Below are 24,391 nucleotides of genomic sequence, written 5' to 3'. Positions count from 1 at the left end.
GAGTTCGGTATAAAACTTGATATCCTCAAAATCGAGTTATATGTAAATTTTTAATTGAAACTTGACTTTTGCAAAGTTGAGTTTCACTTAAAATTTATTTAAAATTAAGTGGAAAAATATGCATAAAACTCAATATTGCTAATGTCGAGTTCTACTTGTAACTCGATTTTTTTGAAGTTGAGTACTAAAATAGGGACACGGACCTAAATAGTTTCAAAATAGGAACATTGTGGTAAATTTTTTACTAAATATGGTAAAAAGCCCAATATCCCTCATGTTGTTACATAACAATGTTTCTTAAAAAAAAAAAAAAACTAAACCCTTAAGCACATGCAGAATATAAATTATGCATATTTATAATTTACTTGTTCATTAGAAAGTAAGAAACAAGTTATAATACACAATCATACTTTCATTGAACAAGAGACAAAACAAGGATATAAGAAAGTTCGTCAAATACTAATGTAATGTAAACTAGTCATATAGCATACAAAGAACACTTGACCACTAATCTTTTATTTGATGACTACCTAATATGGGCCGCGAGTTTTATAGGTTAATTGATACTTTCTAGTGTTTTCAACAAAGATGTCCAAGTTCTAATGCTCCCTGTCCCACCTATCAAATATCCAAAAATAAAAATTCTACCTACTATGGGGCACAATATCTGATTCATACTCCAAATGGGTCATTTTGAATGGAGTGTTTGAAGTTGTTAAATTTCCCTTAATTGCCATCCTTTGAGTTCTTTCATAAGCCATCTCTAGAGCCAAACATTCCTTAAGTTATACCAACACATGACTCATGTATGGCCTTTGGATAGCATAAGATGGTGTGCATGACATGGCTATCTCTATAGCTTTCTAGGCAGAGCTGGTGTTGAATTCTCCTTCTAATCTTGGATAAAAAATGTTTTGAACATCACCCCTTTCAATCAAAGGATTAACCTAGTCAAGTATGTGACTGTTTTTCACAGGGCCTCTTACTATTGCAGCGCGGCCTGTGATTAGCTCAAACAAAATAATTCCAAAACCATAGACATTGCTTTTCTTATAAAAGTTTCCAGATGCTTGACATCTGCATGTAAAACACATGTGGCTCGATAAATACAAGAAATTCATAGCTTGATTTAATTCTACTAGTTATTACTTTCATTACTTGAGCCTTAAATAATAGTCGTTGGCGTCCTGATACTTTATATAACTCCCATTGGTGAAGAAAGTGAGTTGTGCTTAAAAAATATAATACAATGTACTTGTAAAAACTACAGAATTTTAAAATTTTGTTCAATTAAGAGAAATTTGTGAATTTTATAGTTTTTTGATGCATTGGGTACTTGGAAATCAATGTTTGCTCTTTAAAGGCAGAATATTTTTAAGTAGCGGAAAATTTTATGATAACAGGCTTAGTATGTTGCAGATTCCACTATAACCTCTATACATAATGATACCTAAATTCACTCTTAACTCCAAATATATATATATATATATATATATATATATCTACACACACAAATCAGCAGGCCTAAACACTTATGCAGGATCGAGGTATCCTAATGTGCCAACTGGGCGAGTTGACACATGAGAGTCATTTTCAGTTGCGAAGGCTCTAAACAGCCCGAAATCAGCTATCTTGGTTTGCATGTGTTCATTTAATAAAATGTTGTAAGGTTTCAAATCTCTATAGGTTAGAGGTGGCTTACAACCATTACGTAGATACTCCAACCCTGCAAACCCACCAATAAACCATTGGTAACTTATTCTTAATATATTTATAACCAAAATCCAACAACATTGAAGATGAATAATCATGTAGTTGATTTGTTTACAAACGATGTGCTGCATTCACTGTAATAAGAAGTCTCTCATTCCAAGTTAAGACATTTGTGTTTGTCACTGCAGCCGAAGCATATCAATTTCTCTTTAAGCTGGGATGTTATAGCTCTGATTTCACAATTTTGCAAGAAAATTAATAATATTTGTGAGTTTTTAGTCAAACTACACATTCCTAAGCCTAATTATATGAAATAGCAATTGCATTTTTTTTATGTATTAATTAAGCTTAGATTGGTTTTTTGGTACCTCACGCTTCCTCTTTTTTGGTTTGTTTTAATTGTTCTTATGTTTTGTATTGGTGTATCACGAAAATATTAGCTGGGCCTATGGATAGTGGTCATACCCACATTCTAATATGCTTAGATAGTAGTATAGTACCGTAGGTACTTCACTAAGGGGCAAGACTTAGTTATAGTTTCCTAGGCAGTATTCATTGTGTTTCATGATAAGATTAGGCAAAATGAGACTACCCAATGGAAAAGACTTGATACACATCTGGTATGAATTGCACCTGTTTGGTGCATTGCTCAAGCCAACATTCTTTTGATTTGATAGAGATAACTAATAGTGGAAAAGACTGTTCAGATTCTAATATGCTTAGCTACTACTATAGGTGCTGTTATGGAGCTTGCCCTCTACTAAATCATGTTTTTAATTTGATCAAACCACAAAGGTAACTTACTGTGTCATATGATGAAGAGCCTTTGGACACAAATGGTAGATGGTAAATGCCTGATAAATGTTGGTGTAGATTGCCATTAGCCATGAACTCATATATAAGTGCCTTCTTTTCACCCTCATCACAATATCCAACAAGAGAAACCAAGTTTCTATGATGGACTATCATTAAGAGTTGTGCCTTGTGATGCCCCAATTTGATTGATTGTGTGATGTGTGTGGGTGTGTGATGAGTCCCACATCGGATATTTACTAGGTTGAACTAGGCTTTATTAATAACTACAAGGAGCCTCAATTGTGACTAGTCCTTTTGAGGTATAGCGCAGATGTGACTAGCGCTTTTCCTTGGGTCGTTACATATGGTATCAGAACCAGCTCAGTAATCTCGTGGGGGCTCAGAGACACTACCCCACAAATTAAGAGTTGTGCCTTGTGATGCCCCAATTTGATTGATTGTGTGATGTGTGTGGGTGTGTGACGAGTCCCACATCGGGTATTTACTGGATTGAACTAGGCTTTATTAATAACTACAAGGAGCCTCAATTGTGACTAGTCCTTTTGAGGTATAGCGCAGATGTGGCTAGCGCTTTTCCTTGGGTCGTTACATATGGTATCAGAGCCAGCCCAGTAATCCCGTGGGGGCTCAGAGACACTACCCCACAAATTGGGCCCTAATGAGGACGTTAGGGATTTAAGTATGGGAAATTGTGATGCCCCAATTTGATTGATTGTGTGATGTGTGTGGGTGTGTGATGAGGATTGACATTTGGTTAGATTAAGTGATGTTTTTTCGGATTGTTTTGCAAATTTTAAGAGACGAGGTTGCATGCTAAATTGAGAAAGTGTGAGTGCTAGTTGAATAAAGTGGTGTTCTTAGGACATATGGTCTTTAGCAATGATATTACAATGGACCTTACTAAGATTGAAGCACTAGTAAATTGAGGTATGTTTGAATTTTCGACGACGAAAATTTTATAAGAGGGGGAGAATGTAACACCCGCCTCACTTAAATTTAATTTTATTGCTTCTAAAGTGAAATTGATGAATTATTTAATTTATTTTGAAGGTGATATTATTTTATATTATGATATCTACAAAGAAAATAAATAAAAGATGTAATGTGAGAGTTATTTTGTGGATTATTCACATTAAACTTTTAGTCTCCTTATCAGTTAAGGAAAATGATAAGAGACTAAAACCTATTTGGATTAGGAGTTTAAGTGTTAATGGAATTTTTTAGAGTTTTAGCCCATCTAAACAACCTTGATTTGAGTTTAATGGGGAATTAAAGTCTTGGAAGCTTATTTAAGTTTTAGTGGGTCTCAAACTCTAGCCCAAGTAGGAGTGTTATTTAAGAGTACCAATTGGAGTCGGATTGATCTTCCTAGACTGAATTGGAGTGTTATTTTAGAGGTTTATATATTGGGTCTTTTAAGTCAATCACGTCAAAGGTAGAGTGGTTAGCGTATAAAAGATTAAGAGAAGAGAATTAGGGTTTCTCAAAATTGAAGGGATAGAAGACCGTGGAACTGCTAGGGGCAGCCAGCAAATTCGTTATATTGAGGTAAACATCAATATATGCACGCCTTAGTGATAACATATTTGATTAAGGAAGCTTCATCTCTAGGCTGCCTGAAAATATTGGAATTATACTAACAGTTGCTTAGGAATTGAAGTTATCATGGAAGTGTATTTTAGACTTGGATTATTTTATTTGATTTTGAAACATATCCTCATATATTTACGTGGAGTAGCATCAAATCCTACATAGGTTAAGCACTAGTAGATGTTTTGTTGCTGGGATTTACGTAGATTGGTAGTGGTGCTAGCTTCATAACTTTTGTAATCTATATAATTGTTTCAAGTTTCTAAATTATTGTCATTGCATGATACAGGTTACTAGGTCCTACGGGTAGAAATAACTTTGTAAACCTATAGCATCCTTTCTATGTCTTACGGGTAGGAATCTTATTGGATGCCATGTATATGTAAGGTGGGATAATATGATCTATAAGCATAAAATTATTAGGAAGTGTCCCTTACATCCTTATGGTATACGTCAAGGTGGATTAATTATATAATTATGTTACTCCTTTACTTTTAGGTGTGGAGGAAAAGCTCATTTGATTTTGGATCTAGACTACGAGTATTAGCAACTAGATGTAAGTGGACTTCAGAATATGACGTCTCTCAAGACGTATATATTTATATATATTTTTGGTAAATATATATATATATATATATATAATATTGCAAAAGTGAAGTTTCCAAAAACTTATACCATTGTCTATGCATGATACATATTAGAATTTTATTATTTCTTATATATTGTTTTGAAACTGTATATGTTAAAGAATGACTCAAAACTATATTTTTTTGAAAGTATTTGTTATATGATATATGATTAATATTGGCAAAAATGTAATATAGTAAAAATGTTTTCAAACGGTTAGCTAAACAGTCTGCGACCTTTGCCAACACAGGGTTAAGTGTTGGTCTTCGGCCGATGTAGTGTTATTGTGGTGTTGTGTAGTGTTATCATTTGCTCTTTGGAGCCAGTGTTGCCTCTTTGAGGTTAGTGTTATTGTTCCCTATGGGGATCACCCACCACTTGTTTAGCAACTTATGTCTTTGTCTGGCTAATGTTTAATGTTTTCCACATCAAATTATTGTTTTATTGTTATTGGCTGTTACAAGTGGAAAAAATGTTTATTACTATATTAAATTGTTTCTGCCTATCTAGTGCATTTTGGCCAATTAAAGTGGTTACTATTTTATTTACTGATTACAATGTTATTGTAAATGTTTTCTTTCTAACAATTTTATAGAATATATTATATTACCGTTAAAGCTATATAGTAAATGTTTTGTAAAGACTATATTTTTAATGATACTAATGTTTTGTTTTGAAAGACATCCTCATGTTATGTAGTCTCTTATTGGGCTTCTAGCTCACCCCCCTTTCTCCACCCTTTCAGATTAGAGCAGTGGAATATCTTTTGGTAGTAGATCATTGGAGACATGGATTGAAGATTTCTTTTGGAGCTATGTTAGTTGATGGATTGTTTTAGTATATTTTCTTAGGATAGTAAGTTTGGCATTTGTGGAACTCTTTGAGATTGTATTTAGAGACTTTCTTGTTAAAGTCTTTGTTTTATGGATTTCATAGGAAAGATTTTGATTATTTGAAGTTAATTTGTGGATATTTAATTACGCTCTGTTCCATTATATTATTGTTGATTATTTATAAGATAGGTTATGCATCTAAATCCTTGGTATGGGTTTGGGGTGTTACATGCCTGTATTTCAAAACAATGCTCCAATTTAATTGGATAAAAGTATTTTATCTGCATGCTTCATGCCATCATAGTTTCAAAATTAAATTAGCATTTTGAAGTAGTCAAAAATTCAATCTAACCTTTGCTCGAAATTTGTTATAGCCTTGGTTTGATGAATTAGAGAGCAACTTAACAGCTACTTGAGTTTCATCTTTCAGTTTGCCAAGGTACACTTTTCCAAATCCTCCTTCTCCAATGATGGTTTTGAAGTTATTAGTTATGCTCACAACCTCTGAGTAGCTATAACATCGATTCTTTGATTTGATGTTGGATTTGTTAACCATATCTACTGCAAGGAAGATTTGCACAATTGAAAAATGCAAAATCTATTGAAAAAATTTTGAACCTTGTGTGGGAATATGTATTTTTTATGCTTTTCTTAATCTCTAATGTTTGTGTACTCAAATTGATTTCATCTCACACGGTATTGTTGAGGTTTCTCCATGATATTTTGTCAGTGGTAAAGCTAGAGGAGGTTCTGGATTGTATGCTCATCTCTATTTTGCACATCAAGAAGAGTTGTCCAAATTTATATGGTCAGCATGGGCTCAAGATTGTATGAAGTGATCTCCCCAAGTTTGCTCGCCTTCTCAATTTGAATTCCCAGAATTGAAGAAGGCTAGAACAAGACCTTTTACAAAACCACAGGAGATTGGGATGATATGGTTAATAATCTGTGTGGCACAGTGACCGGATTGTTATTTATTTATTTGGCAATTTTAGGTGACAATAGGTATGGACCTGGTGTGCGGTATTATATATATAAACTCAGCGGTGTTGTGAAGGAAAGATTCAAGTGTTCTTTAACTATTCTTTTGTGTAACTTGAGATCCCATGTGACTATTTGAACTGTTGACAACCTGCCCATGTATGTAAGAATTACTGTGATTAATATTATCTTTTTGGTCAAGCAAAATAGCATATCAGCACACAGTCCCAGGATGGCAATCCTCAGAAAAATAAATCCCACTGACATCATAAAGTTAGGTACAAAACAACTGAAACATGATTCATACCCTTGCATTGCATGAAGAGAATGTGCACACTTACCACTCAGTCACATGTTGAATGGTCCATGTATGTAATCAAAATTTTTTATCAGCTGCATTATTAGTGGTCTTGATTGTGTGGTTTGTCACGATAGCCACTAGTGAAAACTAATTAATATTCACAGTATTTTTCTTCAATTTCTATACATTATTTTCATGACTTTCTTAAAGTCTTTGGTGTATCACAGGAAAAATAGGACTACCTGGGACTGGATGCTACATCTCTTGTACCTCACTTCAGTGAATTGTGATAACAATTACAGAATCAGAAAATAAAGAAAGAAGTACCTTGTCTTTTCCTTCTATACATAGCCAGAGCACAAAAGATGAACAGAAGAACCATAATTGCTGCTATAGATGATGCAACAATTGGAACAACAAATTCCTTTTTCTTTTTCCTCTTGCATGGAACCGACATACAAAGATCTGGATTTTCGCCAACACTTACATAAAATGCATCAAGGTAATATGCCATAGTAAGTTATTAAACATAGATAGATGGTGCTGTCATCTTGCAATTCAATTGATGTTGGAAAAATAGAAGAAATCTGATTTTACATATTAGTGAACAACATATACTTTTTCTAGTATTTGGCATGTATAAAAAGCAGTTATAATTGTAAAAGAAAGAGAGAGAAAACACTAGAAGGTGAAAAAATGAAATTAGAATATTAAGTAAATAAAATATTGGAGGAAGGAAGATAAGCTACCTCAAGACCATTTTCTCATCCCTAAACTTCTGCAGAAGAGCCTCAGGAACTGAACCTGTGAGCTTGTTTCCTCTTATATTACTGCAAAGATATTGTTATGCAGATCACCTCAATTTCCTTCACTGAAATTTACATTTTCAATACCAAGATCAAAGCTCAACAACTTACAGTGTGTTCAAATTCAGTAGTTGTGCCAAAAATTCTGGCAGTGGCCCAGTTAAGTCATTGTATGACAAGTCCCTGAAACAGGAGTTAGCAAGATGCACAGATGTTAAGCTAAACAATTGTTTTCTTTTCTTGACAACCCGATAATCAACTACATGACTTGCATATAGAATTTCCAAGTAAAAATTCCTGAAATCAAATCCCACAAATACACTCTCCAAGCATTAACACCTTCGGCAATTAAGGGTTCCATTATCTACCTGCTGATTGGTAATCTCAAGCTAGCAGATGGTGTTTCTGGACCTGCTGGTGTCTAGCTATCACTATTGTATAGTATCTGAATGCTAAATATCAATCACAATTCAGATTAAGACTCACAAGGACTGCATTACTTTGAGATTGAAAAACGAAGTTGCAATCTCCCCTGTCATATTGCTTGAGCCCAAGTTCCTGTTTGTCATAATGAAAGAAGGAAGAGTTATTGCCATTTTTTGAAAGATAATTTGCAATTAAAACAAAATTATTCTTATTTTTGGGGAGGAGATGTGTTTGAACATTCCATCAATATGAAACAAATTTAGTCAAATATCAGAAGGTATGACAGAACCATATTTTTTAGTTGAATTTGAAAGGAGTCTGTTCCATTGTCACATTTCCTAAAATGATGCATCATATTTTCATATCAGTTAATATGATGGCCCATTTTATGTGCCTCCAAGTTAAGGAGGATTTTTTTTTTTCACATTAGACAATATATTAATTGAAATATCACAGCATGTGTATTGTGTCAACACAAGTTTTGATGTTTTGGAAGTTCACTTCCAATGAGATGATCATTGGATGATTGTTGTCACTGCATTTCAAACCATCCCATGAGTATTCACTTGGGAGACATGGATCACCTTGCCAGTTTCTAGTCACATTGTATACTTTCTTGATGCCCATGATAGCTTCAACTGTAGTTTTTTAAAAAATAAAAAGAAAGGTAGACAGAAAGGCAGGTGAATTCAAAATACAAAATCATACAGAAAGAAGAAAGATGAAAAGTCACAATTATATCCAACATTTCCAGAAGTTGAAACATATATGACTTTGCTATGATAATGAATTTCTCTAGAATGTAGCATTAATGATGTTCAAAGTGAACTACCAACAGTTGCAAATTCTATGGTGGCTAGCAACAATGCAAGTCATGATACCAAGCCATTTCATGAAAGCTATGAAATAATTTGAAATTTTCTTTTGCTATTATTTAACGAACTTGTATGATCCTATTCTATTTTGGCATGGAGAGATAAAATTCATGGGAGTAACACAGATTTCATTGATAGATGAAAAACTATTGACAAGGCCTAAAAGTGTGGTGGCTCTAATAAAAGTTTCATAACAAGGTTTTCTCAACTTAAACTACTGCACTAAAGTTTTTGATTTCTATTTTGGCAACAGACAAAGGCTCATTTGGAAAATATTCTTGATGTAATAAAGCTCTATATCAAACCTTCCTATGCTTAGAAACTATAATCACATATGACTATGTCAACTTAAACTAGAATTTCCATTTAGAAAAGACTCACTTATTAATTACTGAAAGGGACATCACCAATATTCTAAAGTCTTATTGTATCAGCAATCAAATTATCAACAAACCAAAAAAAAAAAAAAAAAAAGTTCTTAAAATTCTAATGTGATACAAACTCGTTATATATTATACAAGACACAATTAACACTCTTCTTTTGTTGTATTACTACCTAGCATGGGGAGCTATATCTGATTCATACTCCAAATAGGTCATTTTGGAAGGAATTCTCGAAGTTGTTTTATTCCCCTCAGTTTCCATCCTTTGAGTTCTTCCCCAAGCCATCTCTAGAGCCAAACATTCCTTCAATTCTGCCAACACATGATTCATGTCTAGCCTTTAGATAGCTAATGATGGTATACATGACATGGCTATCTCTATAGCTTTCCAAGCAGAATTAGTGTTGAATTCCCCTTCTAATCTTGGATCAACAATGTTTTGAACATCACCCCTTTCAATCAAAGGATTAACCCAATCAAGTATGTGATTGTTTCTCACAGGGCCTCTAAGTATTGCAAGGCGGCCAGTGATTAGCTCAAACAAAATAATCCCAAAGCTATAGACATCACTTATTGAAGTTTCCAAATGCTTGAAATCTGTAAATAAAACACAAGTAATTAGATAAAAACAAGAAATCCATAGCTTGATTTAATTCTGCTGGTTATTTCTACCATTATATCCTATTTGCACTTAATCATTAATAGCAATTGGAATTCGGATGCTTTGGACAACTCCCACTAGTTAAGAAAGTGATATGTTCATCCAAATATTAATAAGATGTACTTGAAAAAAAAAAAAAAACCAAAACATTTGAAAAATTCTATGCAATTAAGAGAAGTTGTAAATTTTACAAATTTTGGATGCGGTGAGAACTTGGAATTCAATGTGGTGATCCTTACATGCAAAACATTTTTAAGTAGAAAAATTTTAGATAAAAAGCTTAGTGTGTTGCAAATTCCATTAGTAGGTCTAAATGCTTACTCAGGATCAAGGTATCCCAATGTGCCAGCTGGGCGAGTTGACACATGAGAGTCACTTTCAGTTGCAAAGGCTCTAGACAGCCCAAAATTAGCTATCTCGGCTTGCATGTGTTCATTTATTAAAATGTTGGAAGGTTTCAAATCTCTATGGATTATAGGTGGCTTGCAACCATTATGTATTTACTCCAACCCTGCAACTCCATCAGAAAACCATCGTAAACTTTTATTCAAGAAAAAAAAAATCAATTATAAAAATATTGATGATTAAAAATCATGTAATTGATTAATTTGCAAACCATGTGCTGCATCCACTGCAATGTGAAGTCTCTCGTTCCATGTCAAGACATTTGTGTTTGTAACTGCAGTCAAAACATATCAATTTTTCTCTTTCAGCTGAATTGTTATTGAAAATAGCTCTGGTTTTGCAATCATTCATAAGACATAACATTCCTAAACCCAATTATAGGAAACAGCAACAGCATTTCAGTTATATAAAGCTTAGATTGGCTAGTTGGCACCTCACCCTTCCCCTTTTTGGTCTGTTTTAATTTGGTTTGATGTTTCAAATAGGTGTATCATGAAAAGAGTAAATGTCTCTGGATAGTTCTCAGGCTTTTCATCCTTTTTTTTTTTTTTTGGAACCTTTTTTTTGCCTCACCACATTCTACTATATTTAGATAGCACCCTAGTGGCTTCACTAAGGCGCAAGACTTAGTTACAATTTCATGCTAAGAGCAAGCAAAATGGGACTACCTATGCATTTTGTATGAGTTGCACTTTGTTAACAGGCTTGCCCCACACTTAATCATGTTTTTGATTTGATAAAGGTTACTTATAGTGAGTCAAAGAATGAAGCTCCTTTGAAGAAAAATGGTAAATACCTGATAAATGTTGGTGCAGATTGCCATTAGCCATGTACTCATATATGAGTGCCTTCTTTTCACCCTCATCACAGTATCCAACAAGAGAAACCAAGTTTCTATGATGAACTATCATCAAGAGTCGTGCCTATATTTCAAAACCAGTTCTACAATTTAGCTGATGAAAATCTTTTAGCTGCATGCATTGTGTCATCACAGCTTCAATTTAAAATAAAATTTTCAAACTAATTGAAAAGACTAGCAGCACCTCCTTGGTATGATGAAGTAGAGAGGAGCTTAACAGCAACTTTAGTTTCATCTTTCAGTTTTCCAAGGTACACTTTTCCAAATCCTCCTTCCCCAATGATGGTTTTGAAGTTATTAGTTATGCTCACAACCTCAGAGTAGCTATACTGTTGATTCTGTGATTTGATACTAGATTTGGTAACCATACCTACAGGAAGGACTATTTTCATAATTGTAACATGTAGATTGTAGAATTATATTAAAAAATATTGTGGGTTGTGTGGGAATATGTATTTTTTATGTTCTAATTCTCTCGTGTTTGTGTCCTCAAATCTAGGTCATCTTAAACAGAATCGTTACTAGGATTAAATTCGAAGTCCACCTATCCTAGAGACAGGGTGCAAATAAACTCTTGGGAATGTGTAACCAAATCCACCTTGTAAGGACACAAGGAAAAGGGCTAGGTCATCTCAAGTATGTAATTATTATTGCGGAGAATGAGCGCATTTACCACTCGTTCACATGTTAAAGTGTCCCTGGATGTATTCAATTGTCAATCAATTGCATAATATGCTTTCATGATCGTGTGCTTGGTCACAACGGCCTCTGGTGAAAATTAATTAGTGTTTTCTATATTTTCTTTGATTCTATAATTTATTTTCATAATTTTCATTAAGGCTTGGGTGTACCACAGGAAAAATAGGACTAGCTAGGATTGGGTACTACATCTCTTGTAAACAACCTCACCTCAGCGAATTGTGATGACAATTACAAAAGTAGAAAATAAAGAACTACCTCCATGTCTTTTCATTCTATAGATAGCCAGAGCACTAAAGATGAATAGAAGGACCAGGACTGCTGCTATTGATGATGCAATAACTGGAATAACGAACACCTTTTTCTTCTTTCTGTTGCATGGATCTGACAGACAAAGATCTGGATTTTCGCCGAAACTTGCATAAAGTGCATCAGGGTAATATGCCATTGTAAGTATATTATCAAACATGGATGGTGTTGTCATCATGAAATACAAATTAACATTGGAAATATAAAAGAAATTGTATTACAAATCAGTGAACAAGTGAACATATACTTTTTTAAGTATTTAGCATGTACAGAAGCCGCATGTAAAAGAGAAAATATAAAAATCAAAAGAAAATGACAAAATGAAACTAGAATTTTTAAGAGAATGAAATATTGGAGGAAGGAAAATAAGCTAACCTCAAGACCAATTTCCCATCCCTAGACATTTTCTGAAGAACCTCAGGAACAGAACCTGTGAGCTTGTTCCCACTTAAATTACTGCAAAGATAATGTTAGGTAGATCACTTCAATTTCCTTTCCCAAAATTAACGTTTACAATACTAAGATCAAAGAACAATAACTTACAGGGTGTTCAAATTCTGCAATTGTGCCAAAAATTCTGGCAGTGACCCAGTTAAGTCATTGTATGACAAATCCCTGAAAAAGGAATTAGGAAGGATTTAGCTAAACATATCCATAATTGTTACGCTAAAATAATTGTTTTAATTTTTTGATGACTTGATATTCAACATTTGCATATAAATCACTTTCCAAGTGAATATTCCTGGGATCAAATCCCAAAAAAAGAGAAATATCTCTCACCGCTTTTACTTGTTCACCGAAACAACGTGTCTCTAAAAGGCGGTTTGTACTTTGTCGGCGCCTCTTCGAGTCTACGGCTATGGGGTGAGGGGTTTGGCTTTCAAATTCGGCTACACCTAGTGGGTCCCAACATTTGCTAAAATAATTGTTTTAATTGCTTTAACACCATCGGCAATTAAGGATCCCTCATCCATGAGCCAATTGGTAATCTCAAGCTGGCAGATGGTGTTGCTGGACCAGCCAATGTCAAGCTAGCATTATTTTATAGTAACTGAATGCCACATATCAATCACAAATAAAATTAAGACTCACAAGGACTGCAGTGCTTTCAAGTTGGAGAATGAAGTTGCAATCACGCCTGTCAAATTGCTTGAGCTCAAGTTCCTGTTTGTCATTATGAAAGAAGGAAGAGCTGTTGCCATTGTTTGAAAAATAACTTGCTATTTAAACAAAATTATTCTCATGCAATTAGTTGACACCCACCAACCAGGGGAGGCAGTATATGTTTGAATGTCAAAATTCATTCATTCAGTTAAATATTTGAAAGCATGACAGAACTTTTTTTTCCTCCTCTTTGATTACATATGAAAGGAGCATGTTCCATTGTCCCATTTCCTATAATGAAGCATCATATTTTCATCTTAAGTACAATGAGGATCCATTTTATGTGATGCCTCCAAGTTAATGAGAATCTTTTGCCATTAGATGATATTTTGATTGAAATTCTAGAGCAAACCACTATTAGGATATGGTAAATTTAATTATTTAATCAATTCTTCTAACAACCACAACACAAGTTTTGATGTTTTGGAAGTGCACTTACAGTGAGATGATCCTTGGAGGATTTTTGTCACTGCAGTTCAAACCATCCCATGAGAATTCACTTGGGACACATGGATCGCCTTGCCAGTTTTTAGTCACTCTGTACCGTTCCTTGATTTCCATGATAGTTTCAACTATTTTTTTTAATTGGGGAAAAAAATTCATAGATGATCATTCATAAAGAAAGTCAAAGAGAGAGGTGGGTGAATTCAAAATACAAAATGAAACAGAAATATGAAATGTGATAGTCAGATCCAAAATTAGCAGCCTTTTTTTTTTTTTTTTTTTTGTTGAGTAAATATGCAGCAGTTGAACAAATATGCCTTTGTCTGATGGTGAATTTCCTGAATGTAGCATGCATGATGTTCAAAACAAACTACCTACAATTGCAAATTCCATGATGAACAATAACAATGCAACTCATGATATTGTGTCATTTCATCAAAAAATTGAAATAACTTGAAGATTTCTTTTGCAGTTAATTAATGAACATGTATGGCCGTATTCTATTTTGGCATGGATAGATTAAAAAAGATATGGGAGTTGCAAAGACTACATTGACAATGATAGATACATAACTATTTACATATAAAGTGTGGTGGCTCTGAACAAATTTGCAGAACAAAAACTTGTCAACTTAAAAGGTTCATTTTGCGAACTCTTCTTAATGGAACACAAGTCTATATCAAACCTTCCTAATCTTAGAAATTATCATCGCTTTTAAAGCTAATATGTTCCATTTATAAAAGGCTCCCTCTTGTTTAAGTAATGAAATGAGACCATCAGCTATCTAGAAGTCTTATTGTTCAGCAGTTGGAAGTGTCTCAAATTCATACAAGGAAGCCACAAACTGAGCATAATCCTTACAAGGAAGATAGAAAAGAGAAGAAAGCATACCATCATCTGTTGCAGTTGGTTTATTTGGCAGCTCTTTTAACACGGCAGTCTCAACAGCATTGAGGATTGGAGGAAGCTTAGTCCCCTCAGCTGCATAAATTGAAAAGTGAAGCTGCTCTCCACTAATTGGTGGATCATTTTGGACTATGATTTGTGGGTTTAGATAATCAAGTTTAATAGACTCTGTCAGGTAGCGCTCGCCGTTCAAATTAATTTTCAATTTCCTCTGCTGGCCAGCTTCAAGCTTCTCAATCTCAGCAAAGTGAAAGTAAACGTAACATTTTGAAAGAGAATCTGGTGGATTCCAGGAAAAGTTCAAGGGAATGCTAGCGTTCTGTGTTTTGACAGCAGTCCTCAACACTACATCTGGTATGTTATAAGCATTATCTGTGCTCTGGGAATGTATGGTTGAGTCTGTGGTGATTGGAATCCAATTATCATCATATTTAAAAAATCCCCAGGAGCGATCATAGACATCAACTGGATACCTAATTGGGAGAATACTTTTTCAGATTGTGTTGCAACAAGATGATACTGGAACAACCTGACATATTAATATACTAATAGGTATTTGAGTGCTTTTATAATTGATGCACATGAAAAAGGTAACTTGAAAATTAGAAATACTGTTGCCATGGGAAAAAAATTATAAGATGCAACTGGATGATGAGCTCATTTTCTAACCATATTAAGGTTTTAGAACATATAACCGTAAAGATGATAATCCTGATTGAGGTCAGAGTTGTCATAAAATGAAAGGCATGCCATAGTATTCTCCATATGCAATGGAATAAGTTATAGCCATGTCATTGAAGATTAATATTAAGTGTGAGAAAGAAATACTGTTGTAGAAAGTAAAGAAAAATGAACATGATGCAAATATGAGATCCTGGACTTGGTTGGACAAATTAATTTTTAGCTCAGAATGGTATAACTGATTCACCTGACTACTGATTTAGTTGTACTGCCGATGTCATATCTCCTTATGTTTGCAAGTGCCCTGCCATCAGTTTGATAAATGAAATTGTCCAAATGCCGTATTTCCAATGCTGAAATGTAGGGTACCCCATTTCCAGTGTTTGCTAGACACACTTCTATGAAATCCGTCAAGGGAACATGAATAACATCATAAAATGCATCTGCTTCATCCACTGTTAGCCATACATTAACCCCAAGATATAGGTCAAATACAGGGGTCTCGTTTTTGCCATCGTAATTCCCATAAAAGAATCTTGCCCTGATCATATAATTATTGTTTTTGCCTTGTTCCGGTCTCAGGGTGTAACAATTCCTTTTTCCTTGAGGAAAACTTCTCAATTTCTTTAGATACTGTCTAAGATTTACAGATGAATCATAGTGTATTGTATGAACTATTCCATTATCTATCAATTCTTTATCTGACTTGTAAGGAATTCCCGTGTCCTTGTCAATGTAATCTTCATCACCGCCACAGTCAATGCTAATGAAACCTTGAAATTTTGCAAAAAAAGAGAGGAAACTAGACATAAGCAATCAACATGGTCTCCTCAAATAAGGTTCCAATATGAGTTTCAGAACACCCCTTATTTTTCAGCAACAAAACAGGCACCAAAATTCTTAAGACATAAGCTATCAAACAGCTTAAGCTTCAAATATAGTTGAGTGCTTGTTGATTTAACACCTACCTTTTTGTTACCTTGTGAACTCCCATGCTATTACAAAACAGTATGTGAAGGCTAAACCGTTGGTTTTTGTTTTATTTAAAAGTTTCAGATGTTAACCATTTTTTTTATATATCAAATTTGTAGTGTTTACTAATTAAAAGACACAAGTAAATAGAATTCAATTATTAACGGAGAAGTACAACTTTCTAAAGGAGAGTTTGGTTACACACTTGGTTATAATTTGTAATTTAAGGCTACAACTTTTCTCACTATCTTCTTATTAGATGTGAATTTTGTTAAATCTACCATTGAATTACATTTTCTTCTTAAATACTTTATATTTGCAAAATTTCAAAAATTTAAAGATCAATAGCTAGATCATCAATCAATTTTTTAAATTACACATTTTTGTAGTATAAAATTATGCATAAAAAAATAAGTGGAAAAATACACTTTTGGTCTCAACATTAAAATAATTTTAAACCCTAAATTGATTTTGCACCTACTTCAGTTCTTGGAATCAGAAAATCATTTATATTTTGGTTCCTGCCATTAACCCATTAACAGAAAAATGTTACGTGACAGATGAAGTGTCCTATTTAAATACTAACGTGACTAATAAAATAATGAGAAAATATTTTAGTTGGTATTTTTTAAATGATACATCAGCATTTTAATTTTTTTTAAAAGTCACAAAAAATTTATTAAAAAAAGAAATTAAAATTAAAAAAAAAAACTTAAATCTAATTTAATTAAAATTATTTCTTAAAAAAACAAAAAATATTATCTTTTTAATTCTTTTTCTTTTTCTTTTACTCTTTATTCATCAGTCATCAAAACTTTTTTTTTTTAAATCTCTACACTTTCTCTATTTCTAATTCTCTCTCTCTCTTCACCCTCTATGGATGGAATCTCTCTCTGATCTCAAATTCTCTCTCTCCACTGTAGCTCCATGGCCGGAGCTCACAGGCTCGGCCTTCTTCTCCACCATGCACCGCTGACTAACTCAAACTTTCTCTAATCTCAAAATCTCATCTCCCTTCAAAACCTTACACCCGATCTGACCATGCATCGTGGTCGTGGCTTCTCTCTCAACCAACGGCGAGTAGATGAAGGGGCTGATCTTCGAGGTTTTTATCATGGAGGCCATAGGGTCTTGATGCGGAGAAAACAATGAGAAAATTTTAGAGTCTTGCTGGTGGGTGTTGTGAAAAACGGATCGGTGGTTGGTGGTTGTGGTGTTGTGAACCCCAAGTGGTGGTGGTTGTGGATTGGTTTGGATTCACTAGTTGTGGTGGGTTTGTTGTTGGTGTGGGTCGATTGGTGCTTTTGTATCTGGTCTCTCTTTGGTCAGTTGAGTTCGTTGATGATTTTGGCTTGGGTTGATTGGATTGGGTTTTCTCTGAGGTTTGTAGTGGATCTGATGGTGCTGGGCAATTGGTTTGTGTTGAATTGGGTTTTCTCTGAGGTTTGATGATTTCTCTGAAATTTGATTAATTTGGGCAATTGGGTTGTGTTGATGGTGCTAGGTGATTGTGATGAATTTGAGTAGATTTGGGTTTGATGATTGGATTGGGTTCATTGTTCTTCATTCTCCCTGTTAGTGTTTACTTTAATTTTTTCTTCTTAATTTTTTTTGTTTGTTTGAGTTCTTGATTGCTGGGTTTTATATGAGAAGAACACGAAGAACAAGTTGGAATGTTCTTACAAAAAATAATGAAAATTAAAATTTTTTTAATTTAATTTCTTTTTTTATTATAAATTTTCTGACGTGATTTTTAAAAAAGTATTTAAAAATAAAATACTGATGTGTCATTTAAAGAATGTCAATCAAAATATTTTATTATTATTTTATTAACTATGTCAATATTTATTGTGCAGCAAATAGAATACTCCGTATGTCAAGTAAGATTTTTCTATTAGTGGATTAATGGCAGTGATCAAAATAAAAACCATTTTTTGGTTTTAGAGACAAAAGTTGGTGCAAAATCAATTTAGAGTCCAAAATGAGAGTTTGCCCAAAATATAGAGATCAAAAGTGTATTTTTTTCAAAATAAGTTTATGAATTATATAGTAAATAATATCTGATTGACATAAAATTTGATATGTGTGTTAATAAAAAACTTGCAGTTCAACGGTTGGATTTTCAAAATATGTAGTCATATTAATTTTTTTATTTTTAATTAAAGTTGTAGTCTTAGTCTACAAATTTATTTTGTAGCCACACAAAATTTGATATGTGTGTTAATAAAGAACTTGCAATTCAATGGTTAGATTTTTAAAATATGTAGACATGTTAATTTTATTTTTTTTTAAATGAAAGTTGTAGTCTTAGGTTACAACTAAGTTTGTAGCAAAATTTTGTCACTTTCTAAATCTAAATAGCCTCTTTATGTAACGACCCAAGAAAAAGCGCTAGTCACATCTGCGTTATACCTCAAAAGGACTAGTCACAATTTAAGCTCCTTGTAGTTGTTAATAAAGTCTAGTTCAACCAAATAAATACCCGATATGGGACTCATCACACACCCACATTTAAACTCCCCCATTTAAATTCCTAACGTCCTCGTTAGGGCCCACTTTGTGGGATAGTGTCTCTAAGCCCACACAGGGTTACCGGGCCGGCTCTGATACCATATGTAACGACCCAAGGAAAAGCACTAGCCACATCTGTACTATACTTCAAAAGGACTAGTCACAATTGAGGCTCCTTATTAATAAAACCCAGTTCAACCTAGTAAATACCCGATATAGGACTTATCACACACCCATACATATCACACAATCAATCGAATTGAGACATCACACCTTATGTGTAACAAATTTTCACCATTTGATGACCAATATCAGTGACTAGCTAGTCAAAGAGACATAAGAGAGACTACCATAGTGGACTATTGTCCACCTAAAATCACTCCCCTGAGAGAAACAAAGATTGCTATGTAAAAATCAAATTATGAGTGATTGAAATCTACCAATCACATTAATTACTACATCAATTTGTAATTTTTATCATTTATATAGTAATACTTGTAAGCCTTAAACATTTTCTAAGACTTATTAAAGTCAATAAAATCATGTTTAAGAAAGAAAAAATTTTCAATTTGAAGTTAGGAAATAAATGGAAGTTTGTTATCATTAGTTTTAGATTTTCTCGTCAACTTCCTAAAAGCATTGGTTTAGAAAATATATTTAGAAACTTTTGATGAGGAAAAGAAAAAAGCAATTCATTTTTTTTTATTTTTGCAAGCTTTTTATATTTCTCATGAAAATGATATTAAAACTTCTCTAGAATAATCTATTAACAAATTTCCTAGGGCCATCTGTTAATAGGACCCTAATTAATTACCCAATGTTATTTATGTGGCTGCAAGCAGACTTGTCTATTGATTGATGTATGAGGTTTTGTTTTTGTACCAAGGTTATCAATTCCGTACCGTACCGGCCGTACCGGCCGGAATATACCGTACCGGCCAGCAATTCGGTACACTCGACCCCCTGTTTCGTACCGGAAAAAATACCGGCCGTACCGGCCAATTTCGGGCAATACCGGTACCGGCCGGTACAGAAAATTTTTTTTTTTTTTTTTTTTTTTTAAGTTTTGTAATTTTTGAATTTTTGTTAGGACAGAATGGTAACTTATTTGTATTAACTTATTAGTATTATTTGTTTTCTTAGTATGCAATGGTAACTTTTAAGCTTTCTATTTTATTTTTTTATTTTTTTTCCCTTTTAATTGATACTAAAGTCTAAAACCATGAATAATTAGTTCTGAATTGAGGAAATGTTTTATGGTAAACTTTTATATTTATTATAATATATATATATATATATATATACACAGACACATACATACATATATATATATATATATATATATATTTATAAATATAAAAAATAGCGGTAAACCCGAAACGATACACCGGTATTAACCGGTATCTGAAATATATCATACCAGTGGCCAAACCGGTACGGCCTCCGGTACGGTATTGACATCCTTGTTTTGTACAGGTCTGTTAATGACTTTTATATTCAGCAAAAGAAGGAAAGAAAAACACATTTGTTGTAAAATAGAGGAAATACATATAAGCAAGAGAATAATATATGAGAATGATATTATATTTAAATTGCTTATGGTCTAGTGGTCATCCATTGCAAAATATCATTTCTAAAATTGATAAACACATTTCTCTTTTGCTCTCAATGTTTCTCTAATATTTTTAGTGCATTACAATGGGAGCAAAGGCTCAAATATGTAGGTGAAGGATGAAATGCTAAAGCAACCAGACAAGATCCCCTAAAGCAACTACTCCTATTTAATGTGATGGACATATGTCCATCATCCGTGAAATTCTGGTCATACCACAAAAGGGTAAAGTGACAAATTTCAAATCATAAGAAGATACTTTAAATTTCGGTCAAGTGGATAAGTTGTAATTTGCCTTTAAACTTTTAAAGTGAAATGGATAGATCCCCAATTTTCACAATAGATTGGGCATTGGGCCATATGCCTAGTTCCAATAGGTATCCTCATTAGAGCATCCACATCCCGAAATGCTATCTTATCCCATTTTACCATCCCAAAAAGCTACTTTATTAATTATACAATACCATTTTACAATACATCCAGCATTCTAACTTTTATTTTCTTATTCTACTCATTAAAATAATATACCTACACAATAAAATATATTTTTCCATTTTTTGTTTTTTCCTAATTTTCTCCTCCCCTTCCCTCAACCTCTATCACCGCGCCTCCACTGCCCAGTCACCACCACCGTGCCTCCACCATGCCCACCACGCCACCACTGCCCACCAAAATCCCATCGGAACAAAAACGCATAAAAAAAATATAAAAAAAAAATAAAATAAAACCCAACGTCACAACAGAAACCCAGCAACACCGGACCCACACCGATCTCCACCAAACCCAGTGAGCTTACACAAAAACGTAATGGTGCACGATAACGAAACGATGCGTCGCAAAGTCAAGGACTAGGAGAGATAGCCGAGGCTTTTTCCGTTGTGGAATTTCGACGATGCAATGATAACGATGGGAAGTTCGCCGAAATTTCCGATGTACGATAACGATTTCGGGTGGGGCAAACCTTTGGTGATATGGAGCGGCGGAGCTAATAAATTCAACGGTAAGATTTTGGCTTTTCCGGGAAGAGAAGGCAACGGAAGCGCGCCGATCTCCACCAAACACAGTGACCCACGCCGAGCTCCACCAAACCCAGTGACCACGCACGCCGATCTCCACCAAACCCATCATCAATCTTAGCAACCCAGAAACCCAGCCATACCCACCTCTTCCTTTAAGCACCAGTCACAGCAAAAAAAAAAAAAAAAAAAAACATGACCTGGATCGCAACCCACCAGAAAAAAATGAACTACTGTGACGTGTGATGTTGATGTTAGGAGGAGGATGGTGTTTGGGTTTCAAGAGAGGAGAGAGTAGATGAGAGAGAAGGAAGAGAGAGTTGAGAAAGATAGAGAGCATTCCGGAGTTGAGAGAGATACTTGAGAATAAAATATTATTTAAATTTATACAATAGTGCTAGCACAATTCTAAAATTTTTTACAATTCTTCAGTTTTACAATTCCAGATGCCGACTCTTTTAGACTTGAAATGCCAAATTTTCTTTAGATATGGCATATGAAAGTCCCAGTGCTAATGCTCTTAAAAGCCCAATGTTAAAGGAAATCTGAGTCCACCGCAACAGAAAGAGAGACGCTTCTCTAAAATATAAAAAATAAAAAACAGAAACTCTGTATTCAGATTCTCAGAATCCTCTTTCCCCACCAACACTAACTTGAAGACACCAAAATCTTTAGTACACATCAACCTATACACAAACTTTGATCGAAAAATGAGGAAAAAAAATCTCAAATTCCAGTTAAAGAAATAGAGAGCGATTGGAGGAATAGTGAGCCATACAAAACAGTAATAGAGGTGGTGAGAGTTTGGCCATAAAATCAAGCTGAAGAGGAATTTTTTTTTTTTTTTTTTCAATTTGAAATTAGGAAATAAAAGAAAGTTTGTTTATAGCCAGTTTTAGATTTCATTCAACAATCAAATTTCAACAAGGTCTAACACAAAGGTACATCCCAGACTCTACTTAAAAGTCATAATAACTTATAACCGAAAGATAAGAAAAATATACTACACACAACACAATTCTTGACCCAATATTATTTGTGTAGTTGTAAGTAGCAGTTGTCTATTAATTGACGTGTGAAACCTTGTTTCTTTCTAAAAGCATTTATATTAGTTTGTCTAAAATTTTCTGTTAATTTTAACATAAGAACCTATTTTTCCATTTTGCACTACCATTTTATAAAAATACCCAAGTCTATTATTCAATTTATTTTCTTTTTTAAATAATAATTTCTTATTTTATTATATCCCCTACCCTAATCAGAACACTTTTTCTGCCTTTTCAATTAAAAACCTTCTCTCTTAGCTCTCTGTCTCTCTCTCATTCTCTGTTGTTTCTTTTTCTTCTCCTACCCACATCAAAACTCTCTCTCTCTTCTGAAAGCTTCTCCTCTCAGCCCTCTCACTCTCTGTTTCTTCTTCAGGTTGCACTCTTTCTTTTTCTTCTTCTTCTTCTTTTTTTGTGTTGCTAATTGGATTTGATTTTGTGTTTGGGTTGATGGGTTTGAGCTACCGTTGGGTTTGATTTGGGTTTTCCAGTTGGTGGGTCAATCAGGTTTTATGATAGGATGATCTGAGTTGTGACTTGTGGTGGTGGTGGCTGGGTTTATTTGAGAGCAGTGAAAAGAAGAGAGGAAGAGAGAGAGAGATGAAATAATTGGAAATTAATAAAATATTAGGATACAAAGCTATTGTAATCATGTATATTTACATGATTACTATAGCAAAAATATAACTTTACAGTCTTTAGATGTTGTGGGTTGATTTTGGAAGAAAAATGTGTAAATTTGACAGTTTTTTCTATTATACAACCACTAATGTGAATGTTGTAAATGTCTAATAATGAATTTCTTATTCAGAGGAAAAAAAAAAAAATCAAAACTCATTGACTAAGGTCACATTCTATACATAGCGGGCATGTTTTGATGAGAAATCTAGGAGGAAAAAATGCCTTTTTTTTTTTTTTTTTTCATCATAAGGGAATATAATAAACAACACTTCATTTAGATTGCCTATATTTATATTTTATGAGATGAGATGAATAACAAACACCACCTCCCCGTAAAATATATATAATACATGAAAGGGGAAGTTTATAAGCTTGTCTAAGAAGTGGAGTAATTTTAATCATAGGAATACAGCTTCTAAGAAGAACAAAGCTCGAGGAAAAAGAAGGTTGTATTAAGTATAAAATCACTGCAAACTTTTCTATAACAAATAGTCCCCATGAATTGCTGGCTCCATTGCAAGAGACCAAAGAGTCCAAGAAAAAGCATGCATATATGCACAACAACTTGGCAAGCACACCAAAGAAAGATTGGGAAGAAGAAGAAGAAGAAGACGAAGATAGAAATGTTGGTTGACCAAAATTTGAAGAAGTACTTACCGGGAATTTCATCAAGTTTTCCTCCAGCGTTCTGATTATTTCTTGCAGCTAGTATTGAGTTGCCAAGAAAAGTTATGGCTATAACAAAGAGGAGCCGTGCTTTTAGATTTGATGCGCCACTCATTTTGGTCTTTCGCAGCAAATTTTTGTTCATGCTAGCTAGTATGTTATATAGACGAGAATGAGTGATCCTTTAAGGTTGCGAGTGCCACACACACACACATATATATATATATATATATATATAAAAAACTAGCAAAAATAACATTTATTTGGCTGAAAATTAAAAACATTAAAAAAATATTTTTCGGTTGCGGTTTATTACTATTCACTATTGTTTAGTACTGTTTATTTGCCTATTTGTACTATTCATGGGCCTATTTGCACTGTTCATGGGAGGCGCTGAGCTAAAAAAAA

The 24,391-nt window shown here is 33.8% G+C and overlaps 1 pseudogene; it reads right to left on the bottom strand.

Annotated features, from left to right (window-relative positions):
- Positions 1-575: 575 nt before the first annotated feature.
- Positions 576-24,124, bottom strand: LOC126727908 (putative leucine-rich repeat receptor-like serine/threonine-protein kinase At2g19230; annotated as a pseudogene).
- Between the last annotated feature and the right edge of the window lie 267 nt (positions 24,125-24,391).

This window comes from Quercus robur, chromosome 5, assembly GCF_932294415.1.
Source record: "Quercus robur chromosome 5, dhQueRobu3.1, whole genome shotgun sequence".
In the NCBI taxonomy this organism is placed as follows: Eukaryota; Viridiplantae; Streptophyta; class Magnoliopsida; order Fagales; family Fagaceae; genus Quercus; species Quercus robur.
This window is presented reverse-complemented; position numbering and strand designations above follow the sequence as displayed.